At 41.3% G+C, this 16,245-nt stretch overlaps 1 long non-coding RNA gene across 1 annotated transcript; it reads right to left on the bottom strand.

Moving 5' to 3' along the window:
• Positions 1 to 10,268: 10,268 nt before the first annotated feature.
• LOC145590815 (uncharacterized) lies at positions 10,269 to 13,214 on the bottom strand. Its single transcript, XR_014102171.1, has 2 exons — positions 13,008 to 13,214; positions 10,269 to 10,599 (listed from the first exon to the last, which is right to left on the bottom strand). It is a non-coding gene; the product is annotated as an uncharacterized LOC145590815 (long non-coding RNA).
• Positions 13,215 to 16,245: the final 3,031 nt, after the last annotated feature.

Raw genomic sequence — 16,245 nt, 5'->3', positions numbered from 1 at the left:
CAACAAAAAGGTTGGTCGCATCTTAATCGACACAAGAAGCTCCTCAGACATCATCAGCAGAAAATGTGTGTCCAACCTCAAATACAGTTCGGACAACATAATGGATGTCTCCCATCCCCTTGTTGGGTTTGGGGGAGGAGTTGTGCACCCAGTCAGACGGATTGATTTGCTTGTCCGCCTAGGATAGAAAGGAAGCAGTCGGCACATGACCATCAAGTTTCTGGTGGTTGAAGAGTTGACCGCCTATAATCTCATTCTTGGCCGACCCACTCTTAACGAGTGCAAAGCCGTCATCAACCTTTCCCTCATGCTGGTCAAGTATGAGAATGATGATGGAACTGTTGGCTCCCTGAACAGGGACCAGAAGACGGCTCGAGAGTGCTACCCCTTGGACGTCAAGCCCGCGGCAGCTGCAGCAGGTCAGGGCAAAGAGCCAATAGACCTTGATGCTATCAAGGATGACCATCCGACCCCACCAGCCGCCAAGAAGAGAAAAACTGATCAGCTGGTGGTGGTCAAAAAAGAAAAGCAATAGCAATAGCAATCATTCACTGGGGAGCAGTCAGATGACCTCCGTCCCCAGCTGCTGGAGAGCACATTGATATTCCTCTAGACGACAGTCGGCCAGAGCGAACTGTTAAGGTGGGGAAGGCTGCCTTTGCTAAGTTGGGGGCAAGCTTGCACCAACTGCTAAAAGAATTCAATGATATTTTTGCCTTTGAAGTGAAAGAGATGCCAGGCATCAACCCGAATCTTGCTGTCCACAAACTCGCTGTGGATGCTAAAAAGAAGCCCATTCAGCAAAAGAAAAGAAACCTCGACAAGGAAAGGAGAGGAGTCAGGCGGTAGCCACCGAAGTAAAAAAGCTGTTAGGCGTCGGGTTCATTCGGCCTTGTAACTTCCCTGATTGGGTTGCAAACGTTGTGCTCGTAAAGAAGCCGAATGGTACCTGGCGCATGTGCGTTGATTACACTGACTTAAACAGAGCATGTCCGAAGGATAGTTATCCACTACCGAAGATTGACAGTCTGGTTGACTCTACATCCGGACATGCCCTGATGAGCTTCATGGATGCTTACTTAGGCTTCCATCAGATTCCCCTGTGGAAAAAAGATCAAAAAAAGACGGCATTCGTCACTGATCAGGGGTTATTTGTTACACTATGATGGCGTCTGGCTTGAAGAATGCGCCTGCTACTTTCCAACGAATGATTAATACAGTCTTCATTAATCAGTTGGGAGGAATGTAGAGGCGTATATTGATGACATGATAGTCAAATCCAAGCAGCAGGCGGATCACCTTACTGATCTCCGAGAAACATTCGCCACACTCAGGCGGCACAAGGTCATGCTTAATCCAAAAAAGTGTGTCTTTGGTGTTGAGTCTAAGAAGTTTCTCGGATTCCTAATTGACCAGAGGGGGATAGAGGCCAACCCTGAAAAAATACAGGCGGTAATCGACATGCAGTCGCCTCGCACTGTCAAGGAAGTTCAAAAGCTAAAAGGTTGCCTGGCGACTCTGGGGAGATTCCTCAGTCGATCAGGCGACAAGTGCCTCTACTTCTTCCAGACGATCAGGAAGAAGACTAGATTTGAATGGAGGGATGATGCTGAGGTGGCCTTTCAAAAGCTAAAAGCACATCTGCACTCTTTGCCAAGGCTGGTTAGCCCTCTGCCCAAAGAGACGCTCTATATGTATCTGGCTATCTCAGATCATGCCCTCAGCGCTGTTCTCTTAGCTAAAGGAGACGGCATCCAGCTCCCGGTCTACTTCATTAGTCACGTTCTTAGGAACGCGGAGCTTCGGTACCCCATAGTCGAAAAATTTGGCCTCGCTCTTTACTTGGCTGTCAAGAAGTTAAAGCCTTACTTCTTGGCACATCCGGTTGTAGTCTACACTGACCAACCGATCAAGCGGCCTATGACGACTCTGGAATCCTCTAGCCGAATGCTCAAATGGGTTATTGAGTTGCAGGGACTGGAAATCACTTTCGAGCCAAGGAAGGCAATAAAAGGGCAAGCATTCGCCGACTTTATTGTCGAAATGACAAGGCCGGCTGAGCCGGATAATATTTATTAGGTTTGGAAAGTGTATGTGGACGGGAGCTCCACTATGAATGATCGTGGTGCAGGCGTAATTTGTCAATCCCCTGAGGGGGACAAGTATGAATATGCACTACGGTTCAAGTTCCAGGCCTCAAATAATGAGGCCGAATATGAAGCCCTGCTAGCCGGCATCCGCATATGCAAGACGGCAGGGGCAATTAAGATTGACGCCTGCTCTGACTCCCAATTAGTCGTAAGCAAATACCATGGTGACTACGAAGCCAACCATCCGGCCATGATCAAATACTTGTAGGCAGTCAAAGTTGAAGTGCCCAGGTCTGAAAATAACCAGGCGGATGCTCTGTCAAAATTACCTCTACCTGGATGGATAGCATCTGGGCATATCTTACAGACGACAAGCTCCTTGATTCACCCCAGGAGGTGGCCGTGCTGAAAAAGCGAGCTGCAAGCTTCGAGATGAGACAAGGAGAGCTCTTCAAAGCAGGTTTCTTGAAGCCTCTATTGAGGTGTGTTACCCCAGAAAAGGGGAAAGAAGTTCCCGAAGAATTGCATGCCGGATATTGCGCCTCTCATATAGGCGGCAGATCCTTAGCGTCAGGGCTAGGCGGCACTACTTCTGGTCAACCCTTGAGTCGGATGCTATGGAGATGGTTAAAAAATGCGACAAGTGTTAAAAATTTGACAAGCTAATCCATCGTCCGGCCACTGACCTGACGGCAATCCACAGTCCAGTACCGTTTGCTAAACAGGGCATGGACATTCTGGGACCATATACGGCTGCTCCAGGCGGCAGGCGCTACATCCTAGTGGCTATGGACTACTTTACCAAATGGGTAGAGGCAGAGGCGGTCAAAAACATCAAGACAAAGGACGTCATGTCCTTCATCTGGAAGAATATCATCACCCGTTTTGGGGTGCCTATGTCCTTGGTTTTTGACAATGGTCCTGAGTTTGAGACGCCTCAACTTAAGACTTAGTTGGGAGATCAAGGGATCTCAAGTTATTTCGCATCAGTCGGCCGACCCCAAGCAAATGGCCAGGTCGAAGCCTTCAACAAGATAATCTCAGACGGCATAAAAAAGAAAATTGAAAGAGCTGGAGGCCTATGGGCGGATGAATTACCACACGTCCTATGGTGTACGGGGCAGAGGCCATCTTGCCCATCGAACACTATGAGCCGACTCTTTGAATCATGTTGTATGATGAAGAGGCAAACTGGGAGGCCATGCGGCTGACATTGGACTCAATTCCAGAGCGCAGGGGCAATGCCGCCTTGCGCCATGAGATATACCGTCTGAAAATGACTCGGGTCTATAACAAAAGAGTACACAAGCGACCCCTAAAGGTTGGGGATTTTGTGCTACGGAAAATGGAGGCAGTCGGTAGGGCGAATAAGAAGGGAAAGCTAACCCCAAATTGGGAAGGCCCCTACCGAATCTATGAGGAAGTAAGAGGCGGCGCCTACCGTCTGGAGACACCAGACGGCAGACAGCTACCCAGAACTTGGAATGTAGATAACTTGAAAAAGTACTACTTTTGAAATTTTATAAATTTTTGACTTGTTAATGAAAATCTGCCTTCATTTTCAGACTTGTCTTTTAAATATTCTATTAGAGTACCGCCTACACAATGTGCAGACGGACCAAGCTCGAATTCCTATTAGAGTACCGCCTGCACAATGTGCAGACGGACCAAGCTCGAATTTTTATATTGTGCAGATGGACCAAGCTCACAACTTTATTAAGATGACGCCTACACAATGTGCAGACGGACCTTGCTCAAATTTTATTACAGCACTGCCTGCACAATTTGCAGGCGGACCAAACTTAAGCTTCTATAGATGTTTGAACACCGCCTGCACAATGTGCAGACGGCCTTACTTGCTTAATACGTTGTTTAAATTTCTTATAAAGGGACCGTCTGCCCCAACAGCAGACGCCCCAAACCTGACTAAAAGTGTCAACCGCACCAAAGCAGCCGTCCCTAACATTATTCAACTTTTACAAGTTAAGTCATAAAGACTTAGCAGCGATCTATTTTCTTAAAAGAGGCCAATGGCCAGATATACTCTATTTAAACAACCGTCTGCTCAAACATGTGTACGACTGTCTTCTCCAACATGAGTCAGACAACCGGCGACGTCCACTCGGGCGAATTCGTCGAAGAGAAGCATCTCTTATTTGGGTGGCACATTGCTCTATGAACAAAAACAAGCGTCCCTATCGGATGCGTTAAGGCAACGCTCGCAGTCGTTTGATCTAATTTAACTTGAAATTTAAAAATCATGGAGTTTTTCGGACTGTTTTAGCACAGGCGGAAGGCGGCTACTTTTTCATTTTAGAAGCTATTCCACCGCCTATTCTTGCTTTAGAGCAAGACAGGCGGACAATTATTTACTCAAAAAATAAGTTAAAAAACTTAGCGGCTTAACTATATGAGGCCTTTGGCCGGATGCATTCAAGTTATTAAAAACGTCTGTTCTACATGGCCGTCTGTCGCTTGGTTTAGGGCAATCACCATAGTGATTGATTGACTTAGAAACCATGCATACTCCTTAAAGTATCAATAATTTCTAGGTCAATCAATCCATTTTTTCGAAACCAACCGACATCCGGCCACGGGCAAGGACATTCGCATAGTATACAAGTTAAAAATACTTAGCCCAAAAATCAATCTATGCATAATTTTTTTTTTAAGCATAACACCAATATAAACAAAACCGGTCAAACGACCGGATGCTTCGTTAAAATAAATAAACAGTCGTCAAAATTGACGACTGTGAACGTCATCTGGCAGAGCCAGAAATTGTCAAATTACCGACCCCTCGGTCGGTAAAAATACACGGTTACTCAGCACGCAGGCCAGAAAGAAAATATTTGTCTATTCGGGCGCAGAAATAACATCAAGCTTAAAAATCAGGGGAGACCCTCAGCATTGGCAGCCGCATCCTTGTTGTCCTCCGGCGCCTGCTCGTCATTCTTCTCATCCTCCTCCTGATCCTCATCGTCCCCCGAGGATGACCCGTCTGAGGAGTCGGACTCCTCATCATCCCTGGCCGCCGCCTCCTTCGCCTGCTTCATAAGCCGGTCGTTAAACTCATCATTGGCTACGTCAAACTTGGCTTTCCAAATTTGGTAGTCAGAACCCGGCTGCAATGATTCCAAGGTCATCCGCATGATGGATTCATAGTCCTCCATCATTTTTTTGACTAGGTCCCTTTTCTCTTCCTCATCTAGGGACTTGTATTTAGTCCTAAGCTAGGTCTCTTGATTTTGCAGCCGGCCCTTGAGTTTGTCAACATGCCTCTACTGGCGGTCCGCCTTCTTGTCCGCTTCCTCGAGGGGTTCCAACTTGGCCTTGAGGTCCTTGACCTCATTTTGAAGCTCGGTTACTCGCCCCCTCGCTGCATCCAAGTCCTTCTTGACCTGCAGATTGGCCGCCGCCTGGAAATACATCATATCAAGTGTCAGTAGTTCATTTTGGGCAATCTCAAACTGAGCAGTGTCTAAGGAGGAGGCGGCTCGAGCTTTAGCAGCCGTTACCTCTTTGGACTTTTCAAGGATTGGCTTTTTAAGCCCGTTCACGCGCAGCATATCCTGCATTCGGCCAACAGTGAGAATGGAACAGTGAGAATGGTCAGTATCAAGCGGCTATACTCATTATTCAGGATAAAATCACAAGTATCCTACCTCAGAAAAAAGCGCTAAGATGGCGTCGAGGTTGAGGGAGCCGACTCCTTTAACAGACGCCTTGTCATCGGGATCAAGCGTCCTGAGCATCTTCTTGGCCATCTGTAGGACAGTTAGCCTCTCCGGAATCTCTGCCAAATCAAATAATACAAGTTAAGCAAATTTCCAAAAAAAAAAAAAAAAAAAAAAAAAGTCCAGTTCCCTTTTTGGCAACTGTTGTTCAATTAAGTAATTAGGAGATGGGTCGAATGATGATACCTTCCTCCTCCCCCATGGCAGCTTTGCCTCCGCCTGCTGCTGAGCCGATAGCAGTGTTGAGTGGCTTGCCACTCTTCGACACCCCCTTAGGGGCATCCGGTTTCTGGGATGGTTTGATAGGGGTGAAGCCGCCAGGAACTTTCCCAGGCTTATGGGAGATGTGCTTCCTGGGCTTCTCGAAAGTGCCCACATCGCCACCCGACTGCTTATGAAGCTTCGGGTCCGGCTGTTTGGAGGGAGAAGGCTTGGAAGAGCCATCCTTCAAAGAGTTCACATGTTAGTTGAGACAAAAAAAAAAAAAAAAAAAAAAAAAAAAAAAAAAAAAACCTGGGTCTAAAAGAGAGGAATATGTTTGACCTTAGGAGTTCTACCTAACGGCTACTCCTCATTCGACCGTTTGCCCAAAAGGGACGAACGGTAGAAGGCTGCAGAGTGAACAGCCGGCTTCTTGTGAGAAGGAACCTTCGACATTGCTATGTCTGCACAATAAAGCAAAGGAGTTAGAAACTTAGACAAAAATAATAATCATTATGAGCAGCTAAGTAATGTAAATGCATGAGGCCTACTACCTCTCGGCTTCTCAAAGCTAAGGCCACAAGTGGCAAAGTATGTCCTGTCCGAGAGCCACTCGAAGCGGGGAATGTAGCTCTTGGGGGTTACCTCCTTAACCCCCGTTTCCTCGTTGGTTCGGACGACCACTGAAAACAGGCCCCGATCCAAAATCTCCTCCTGTGCTCGCCTTGGGACAGGCGGCAGGGCTTTCTTCCCAACAAGGAGGGGCGGCTCCTTGTTCCAGCGGTTGTACTGCCTGTTTCTTTGGAAGTCTGGGGAGGAGACGATAAAAAACTTAGACCTCCAGTCTTTCCATTTATTTTCCTTCCCCAGAGTCATCATGTAGCCTTTCTGGCTGGACAGAGTAAACCAGCCGGCTCGCTTGCGTGTGGAGTCTTGCTCAAGTAATGCATGTAAGCAAATGCCTCAAAGCTGGGCTCCACCTCCAGCATCTCACAGGTGGCAACGTAGCCCAAAATATTTACCCAAGAGTTGGGGGCTAGTTGCTAGATACCCAGTCGATATCCTTCAAGAATCTTCTCCACTGCTGGATAGAGAGGGAAGCGCAGACCAGCCTGAATGGTCGCCTCGTAGCAGCTAAAGCACTGGTCACCGTAGCAGGCCTTCTCTGGCCAGACGACTGTGTCCTCAGCATCCGGCACGGACAGAAGAAATACATGTCCCATGACATGATTGAAGATGAACTTTCCAAAATCTGTCGTCATCTTCTCCCGCCTGCCTTTGGGAACGTGCAAATAATAGGGAGCACGTTCCAGCCGGCACGAAGCAGACGGCTCTGCCCATCCTTCTCCCCTGTCCGCTGACAGGGACTCTCTGGCAGCATCTAATTTTGAGTGCGCCTCCTCCTAGTCAATGGAGGCGCTATCAGAGGATGATGACCCAGAGTCATCATTAGAGTCTTCCTCGGAGCTGGGGGCCTACTGACTAGGGCCAGCAGTGTCCTCCCCCATTACTACATTCGGCACCGAATCATTCGGCCCGGGGGATTGATTATCATCCGATTCTTCCACAATTGAGGAGTTGGGGGTACTAATAGTGCTTGGAGGGTCCCGGCGAACCTCAGAGACAGGCGCCCTAATGGATTCTTCAGAATAGACTATCGAACTCTCCGAATGGTACCAGGAACCATCCGTCCTATACGTCCGACTGGTCTGCTTTGTTTTGCCATGGTGTCTTGCAGGGTCACAGACATGGTTGGATTTGGAGAAGTTCCAAAGGGGAGTCCTCGAACGAGCATTCGGCACTCCTAGTTCTAGATTCAACCGTCCCCGATGACCGACTGATCGCTAACCTAGGTCGTGTCGGGTGCGTTTGGGAAACCATTTTTGAAAAAGAAAAATGCAGAAATAAAGCAAAGAGGGGATCAGGCGGTTACCTTAGAAGAAGGTACTAGAGGCGCTTGGTCTTTAAGTTTGCTGGAACAGGCGGACGGTTGGCCAAGTGTCAGATGCTGAAGAAGTCAAAATCTTTGAAAGTCAGAGATTCAAGATTCTCCCAAAGATTCACGTAAGTGTGAATCCAAAGGAAGTCAACCTTCTATTTATAGAGGGGGTGAAAACCTAGGGTAAAAACCCTACATTCCCCTCAACTGTAAAAAGTGAAAATTCGGCCAATCAGAGGCCGACACCTGTCACAAGCATCACGTAGCATGCCACGTCACGCTTGTGAAGGGCAAATGATTTGGGGTATTTAATACCCCCAAGTGGACCAATGAGAGAATGACATGTGTCATTCTGGGAGGTGTCCAAATGAACTTCCCATATGGGCGACACGTGTCACTCAGATATGCCCCCTGGGAATGGCGGCCTTCAAGGCCCAAATCACAAGGGGCGCCGCAAAGCGGCGCTGCCCTAATCCCTAGGACATCAAACCCTAGGGTAGGACACGTTTTTCTCGGACCCTATAAATAGGGAGACTCCCCCAATAATTGGGACAACTTTGACACCTAGAACTTTACGTCTCAATCATTAAGGCATTTATTGCTCTCTAAAACAGAGAACACTTGAGCTCGAAATCCGAGCAGATAACTTACTTTCCGCACGTTTTACTCCTATTCCGTACTAACTTAATCTTCGGAGGCGGGCCTCCGACCATTCGGAGCTCCGTTTGTTTCGCAGGTACAGACGTCTTTGTCGAATCCAGTCTTCGAGTTGTAACTCTCCTAAGGGACACAAAAACACTCAAAACAGAAGGCTATCTCCTTCTTTAAGTCATTACAGTCTTCAGTACAATGGCCATGATCACTATGGTAGTCGCACCATTTGGATTTGTCTTTCCTTTCATCTGTCATGTCGCACTTCCTAGGCCAACGGACGACAACACCTAAGGAATGCAAGGCATTCACCACGCCCCTGATGTCGATGTGGAATCCATACTCAGCAATCTCGGAGTATGCGTCGGAATCATGCTTCTGGGACTTGTCAATAGGGCTTTGTGCATTGTTAGTTTTATCAACGTTATTGAATTGTTTACCTGACCTGGCCTATCTTAGGGTTTACGACGCTAGTTCTTACTGTCGTTGGACCTTCTGTCGATCCTTTCGTTGCCTTCGACAATTGTATACCTGACACCTTTTCTGATGGCGATGTCATCTTCCAGTCGCATCTGGGCTAGGGCGTGAGTCCCGACTTCCTTGAAGGTCGTGCAAGGGTACTTGGTCAGTTCTTTGTATAGCTTTGAATCTAGCAACAGGAAGGCTTCTATGGCTGTTTGGACATCATATCCTTTGATGTCGATCATTTCCTTGTTGATCCTATTGAAGTACGACTTGATGGATTCGCCTCTTGTCTGGACGACGCGGTAGAGATCACTCGTCTGCTTTTTGGCTTTGCAATTGTTGTTGAACTTGATGTAAAACCTGTTACACAAAGTTGAAAATTAGTAATGGAACTTTGTTTGATAATCACACATCCATTCAAGGGCAGGCCCTATAAGGGTAGCTTCAAAGGATTTGTGGACGATGGGCTCAAGCAGGTTGTAGGGGATGGAATAATGCCATATCCTTTGCTTGTAATGGTTGAAATGCTCTAACGGGCAGGTGCTTCCATCATAAAGCGTTTCTTGAGGAGGAATATCCAGCCTTAAGGATGTCGCCCATTGTTATTTCTTCTACAAAGGGCGACGCATCGAAACCATCGAGCTCTTCCGTCACGGTTGGAACTGGCGTACTAAGTAGCCTTTTAAGTAGGCGGAGCAGCTTGGCATTCTGGGCCTGGATCTTGCACTGGTACATAATTAACCTTAAGTAACACCTAAAAAGTGTTAAATAAAGTGGTAAAAGTGTTATTATAGACAATTGGTGACACTTGAGTGGGTGATACATCCACCATGTTACTTAAGGTCTTATGTAACACTTACTTTTAAAAGTGTTACTATAAACCCTCTTATGTAACACTTTTATATATTATTAGTATCATTTTTAAAATGTTACTTTTTATTTTTTATGTAACACTTACTTATGTTTAGTAACATTTTTAATCATATAGTAACACTTTATCAGATATTATGCATCACTTTTTGCAAACTAATGTAACACATTATTATTATTATTATTATTATTATTATTATTATTATTATTATGAAACATTTTATCTTTATAAATATAATAAAAAAAAATATATTAACTAGTACACCCATGAATGTGAAATTAAAATACACGATAGAGTATAAACAATAATTTGAATGGATAAAAATTCATATTCTCTTTACAAAAAATCCATAAACACCAATTTTTTTGTTTGGCTAAACAATCTAATAATCCAAACAAAAACAAAGTCAATGGTAACAAAAACAAAGTCAATGGTAACAACAACAACAAACAAACAAAAATAGTAGTAACAAAAGCAGACAACAATAACACCAGCAACGGTCGACCGGTAACAATGATAAATCAGCAGTAATAGTAGACACCTCCAGAATTTATCTCCCCTAACATCGGCAGCTACATATATGCAAGCATGTTTCTTGTGGCATCATTACTTGCTACTCCAATTCTTTATCATGATCCTTTGATCCTAAATATGTGAGAAAGGATCATATATCAGAAAACCAAAAATAAAATATTCATGAAAATCATTAAAAGGGATTACAAATCATCATGGATAATTACTTTTCCAATACCAACACAGTAAATAAAGCGTCCTACCATTATCATTATAATCATGTAATCAGGTTCAATTATTGTAATTAGAGCCCCAACAAGATACTGCACAGCGAATGTTTGCCATTCAGCATGTGTAGAAGTACAAACTGATGAAATCAACAATTTTAAAGGCTAAGACAGAACCAACTAGCGAGGTAGAGCTTGCTTTTGCAGGATGAAGATAAACATAAACAAGGAGCTTCGATCAAACAAAGACACAAATGATCAGCAACTTGAAGCTTGCTTTTGCTGCATGAAGCTATGAATTCACAATTTCAAATATTCAAGCATCATATATCATATATTTTGATATTTTCCTCAAAATAGTATCATATATCATATATATTATGCCATTTCTATGACTCTAGACAGATTAAGCTTCACAGAACAGACATACATGACAAAAATTTAAATAACAAAATGTTGTAGAAAATACTTGATTGTTTTGGCTTACCCCATTTATTATTAGAATCCAAGATTTAGAAGCACTCCATATTAACTAAGCAATGCAATTCTAGGAAACAAGCTAAATTAGAATAGCAAATTTCAATCATACTATTTAGTTACTCATGTTGTAAAGGAATTTGTAAAATACTTTTTGTATCTTAAGTGGAATTTCCAACATAAATCATTATACGGTCATAATCATATATATTTCACATCCCTTATAAAATCAACTCATTACCCCAACTTTAACTCTACTCTATATGGCTCAAGCTTTTAGTACCCTATAATAACTAATTTGTACAATACATCCGTAAATCGGCAAGCATCAAATCATGATCCAATTTGTTTTTCTCCTAGCTTAATACATCTGCTGGCTAGAGTGCTGGACAATTTGTTTTTCTTGAACAAATCCACTGCTTCAAGCATCAAGTTTCCAAAAAATTTCAGATATAATGCGAAATAGATGAAGTAATTGTTGGAATTACATAAAAACTAAACTCATGATCCAAATCCCTAACTCACCCACCAACACTACCACTGCCTCCACACATTAACCCAGGACCCACCTTGTTGTGTTGTATCCCAACAACCTGCAAGCAGCACCAACAAAATTACAGAAATACGTAACCCCAATATCAATGACAACCCTTGAAATTGTAACAAATATTAACCAAAATCAGGTAGACTTTTACTTATAAATAGGAAAAAAAATTCACAAAAAATTAGTATAGTTTCTCAACAATAAGCAACCAACTGAATTAAAAAGGAGATGGAGCTTTACTATCTTGGTGAGATTCTAGAGAAAATTCTGTTCACCTCAAATTGAATAGACGAGGAAACCTTTTTTTTTATTTGTACGAAAATGCTACTACAAATAGTAGCAAATAGATTATGCCTTACATGAAAGTCTTAAGAAATAGAAACAAGACGTTATAGTAGTTATGTAATTATCATGTGTATTTAAGATGATAAACTCATTGTCCATCAAAACTAAGGAAAGAAATTAAAACAAAAGAAATAGAAGACGTACTTCTGTTTCTTTTTACTTGTAACTCACCATATGGGCATGTAATTTAAGGAGGAGAATTGAAAGGGTAATCAGACATTCAGACATATTAGTTGTACAAAAATCTCACCACTTATAAGAGCTCATTCTAGACAAAGGACATAGATGAACTGCTCAAGCTCTACCAGCAAGTAGAATCCGCAATTGAAGTACTCACAGATGATAGTCAGGTCTTTGTAAAATTCAAAGGTATCTCATTCAAAAATTATACCACATAATAGAACCTACCTTCTTCTGCAGGATACTTATATAACTATCACACATAGGAGTGTTACAACCTTAGTGCAAAAAAACTACGAACTAAATAAATAGATTATTGCAGAGTATTTGAAATTAACTGAACACATGCATACACAATAGTTAAACCAATAATCCAGTAGAATCAATTTCCCCTACCCTTCTTTCTTTATCTAATTAGGGTTCTAAATTTGATGAAAGATGAAATTTTGGCTACAATTATTTTGAACTGAAATTAATTTATAAATGTAACTAGAATAAATTAAGTGAAATTTGATTGAAATTACTGCAATTCGATTGAACAATTTGACTACAAAAAATCAATTGAAGCTTTTCCCTAAAACTAGAACTTTGTAGTTTTTCTATTCAACCTTAAATTCAAATCAAATTACTGTAATTGATGAATGCTATTATTGAATTATTACTACAATATAATTAACGAATTCGAATGAATAGAAATTGTAATTACATAGACAAATTCATATATGCAAATCAAAATTGTGCTAGAGAAGAAAAATTCGGAAGCCTACCTCTACAGTTCAGTGCGGCGGTTGGCAGTGGAACGGTAGGAGCGGCGGGCGGCGATGGACTGGTGGGTGCGGCAATGGGGTGGTGGGGTGGCGGAGCGGTGGAGCGGTTAGGTGCTAAACATTGCAGACTTTATCTTGAAATATTAAACATCTGACATTATGAAGTAAACTCGTAATATCCAACCTTGGGCGTAAAAAAAAAAAAAAAAAAAAAAAAAAAAAAAGAAAAAAAATATCTCTCCAAAAATAAAAATAAACGAAACATTATGAAGTATGAACTGTTATCAAACGGACCACTTTCTATTATCTTAATTTAATTTTTATTTTTGATTAAAAAAATAATACTACTTAGAGTCTATTCACTTCAGCTTAATTTCAGTTCTGTTCAGCTTCAATCAGTTCAGTTCAGCTCCAATCAGTTCAATTTAGTTCAAATCAGTTCAGCTCTTAATTTCCTTCTCTCATAAAATATTCATTTCATTTCAGCTCAGTTTAGTTCAGTTCATCTCCAATCAGTTCAGTTCAGTTCATCTCCAATCAGTTCTATTCAGCTCATTTCATTAAATGTGAACAGGCCCTTAGTGATCAGTTGACTATCCTAAATTGTAAGTCAAACCTGTAGTAGTTTTTCAATTGCAAATGTTTATTATTTTTTTTTTCTTGAAAATAAGGTAACACTTCTTAGTGTTACCATAAAATGTTACCTATTTTAAAAGTGTTACCATAAAATATTACCTATTTTAATTAAAAGTGTTACATTCTAAAAAAATGTTACCAAAGTGTTACTTAAAAATATATTAATCTTGCATTTCAAAAAGTGTTACTAAAACGTGTTACATACACTTAATTATGTACTAGTGTTGTTCAGCCTCTGAGTTTTCAGATCTGCCTTTTCTTCATGCTCGATCTTCATCACGCTCTTCATCAATCCTGCTGCTTGATTCGTCTTTGGAGTTTAGACTCATCATGGAGAAGATGTTGTTCGTGTCATGACGCCGACCTTGTGTGTTGCAGTGGACGGAGTCGAGCTCCTTCCTGAGGGTATCGACGGTCTTCTAACTCTCCTTAGCGAGACGTGCATTCTGTGCATTCTACTGTGCGAGCTCTTCCCAAGTCTTGCGAATTTCCTACACGAGCAGCTCGAGTCTTCTAAAGAACCCATAAATGATGGATGACTAGTTAAAGGACAAGGTTTTTGGAATTTGTAAATGAAAATCTAGTCGTCGGCCCCACGGTGGGCGCTAAATTGTTTGTGCCTAATTTTACCTAAGGGTGACCTAAGGCTGGGACGTTTGACGGCTAGAGAATAAACTATGGAAAGCGAATTAAACTATGGTTAAAACAAATAAGGACCAAGGTATTTTGATGACGTAAAAAACCCAAACGTAGGGAAAACTGCGGGTGGATGCAAGACTACCGTTTCATTATGAATAACTTTTAGTACAATAAGTATGAGAGTTTAGAGATTATAGTAGAGTGCGTATGAGGTGTGTGTTTACAAATGAAAGTACTTTAGCTATTTATAGTAATTAAGACTAGCTAAAACCCTAGTCTATTGTGCCGTTAAAGGTTTATACCAGCCTCCCTAAAGTATAGGAAAATGGTTACTTGATTTATTCTTCAACCTTATCTTGACATCCTTGGAATATAACGGAAAGGACTTAGGTCCTGTTCTTTTGAGCTTCTGGGCAGAGCAGAGCAGAGCGGGTCAGCAGAGCAGAGCAGATTAAATTTCAGCAGAGCAGATTTCAGGATAGCAGAGCAGAGCCGAGCAAAGCCGAGCCGAGCAGAGCAGATTTTAACATTATTATTAATACTATTATTAATGTTATTATTATTAATGTTTTTGTTATTATTATTATTATTATTATTATTATTATTATTATTATTAATTTAAGTGACTGAAAACACAAATAAATTTGTACCATATTTAACATATGTTAATAGTAGAAAGATAAAAGACAACAGTTTACTTATATTCATTTCACAAAAAATTTAAAATATAATGACTAATGAGTAATAATGATTTTACTTATAAATATGTCTTAATCATATATTTTTAACCCTCAAAATAATACTCCCTCCGTCCCCGATTGATAGTCACTTTTGCCATTTTTGGGCACCCAAAATGCTATTCACATTTCACAATTTCAGGTGCCATACAAAACACAAAATGACCTATATACCCTCATTTTTTTTGGTTGTATTATGCATGCTTTCGGAAATACCCTCATATTTGCCTTTGTACTTGTGCCTTAATTAAATGAGTTGTCTCCCTTGAATTTTGGTACTCTGACTCACTTTGTAACGTTGCTTTCTCTCTCTTCTTTTCTCTCTCTTCAAATTAGGCAATTTGGGGTTCAAATTCGCTGGAAAAATTGTGGATCGGTGTTGTACTTGTTCAAACAAATCAAAGCCCTCAACTAATTTTGTGAATCCGCCCTTTTTAAAGGTGATAGGTATCGATTTTTTTTCCAATTTCCTGTATATGTAATTTTTGATAATTTTTTTTAAAATAATTTGATTATATAGAGTATTTGTTGAATCTTGATGATGTTTTCAATTTTTTTTTTTTTTTTTGAAATAATTTTATTATACGGAATAATTTTGATTACTGTACTTCTTTGCCATGGATCTTGATTTTGTCCAATACTATGATTTGGAATTTAAATTCTTGCCCTAAGTCATGATTCGTATGTGAATATTGGTGTTTGCGATTTTATATATTTGCCTTAAACCATGATTGCGATTTCGTGAGTTTTTTTCACTTTAATTGATGATTTTTACGGATTATGTGAGGTTGTTGAACTTGTTAGTACGAAATGGTTAGTTGATATCAAGCATAAATCACGATTGTATACTCATTGTTGAGGATGTGTGATTCTGAATTTGAGTAAGGTTAACTGTTCACTTGAATTAGGGTTTCACTGTTCACTTGATTTAGGGTTTACTGTTCATTACATGTACTGTTCACTATTCAGTGTACGAGGGCTATCACTTATGAAACAATGTTAGAGGTTTATTGTAGTTGTTGACATTGTTATAACATGAGTCCTGTTGTTTGAATGTTTCATGGTTGAAACAGGAACAAAGGACCCATTGTTATAGCATCTTAATTAGATGTTTGGATGTGTTGAGTGCTTGTATACTCATTTAAACTTGCTGGTTTGATATTTGGCTATCTTGAGTGCTTGTATACTCATTTAAACTTGCTGGTTTGATGTTTGGCTGTCTTGAG

This window comes from Chenopodium album, chromosome 18 (genome assembly GCF_948465745.1).
Source record: "Chenopodium album chromosome 18, dcCheAlbu1.1, whole genome shotgun sequence".
NCBI classification, from domain to species: domain Eukaryota; kingdom Viridiplantae; phylum Streptophyta; class Magnoliopsida; order Caryophyllales; family Amaranthaceae; genus Chenopodium; species Chenopodium album.
Note: the sequence above shows the minus strand (reverse complement) of the source record. Positions and strands in the feature narration are given on the sequence as shown.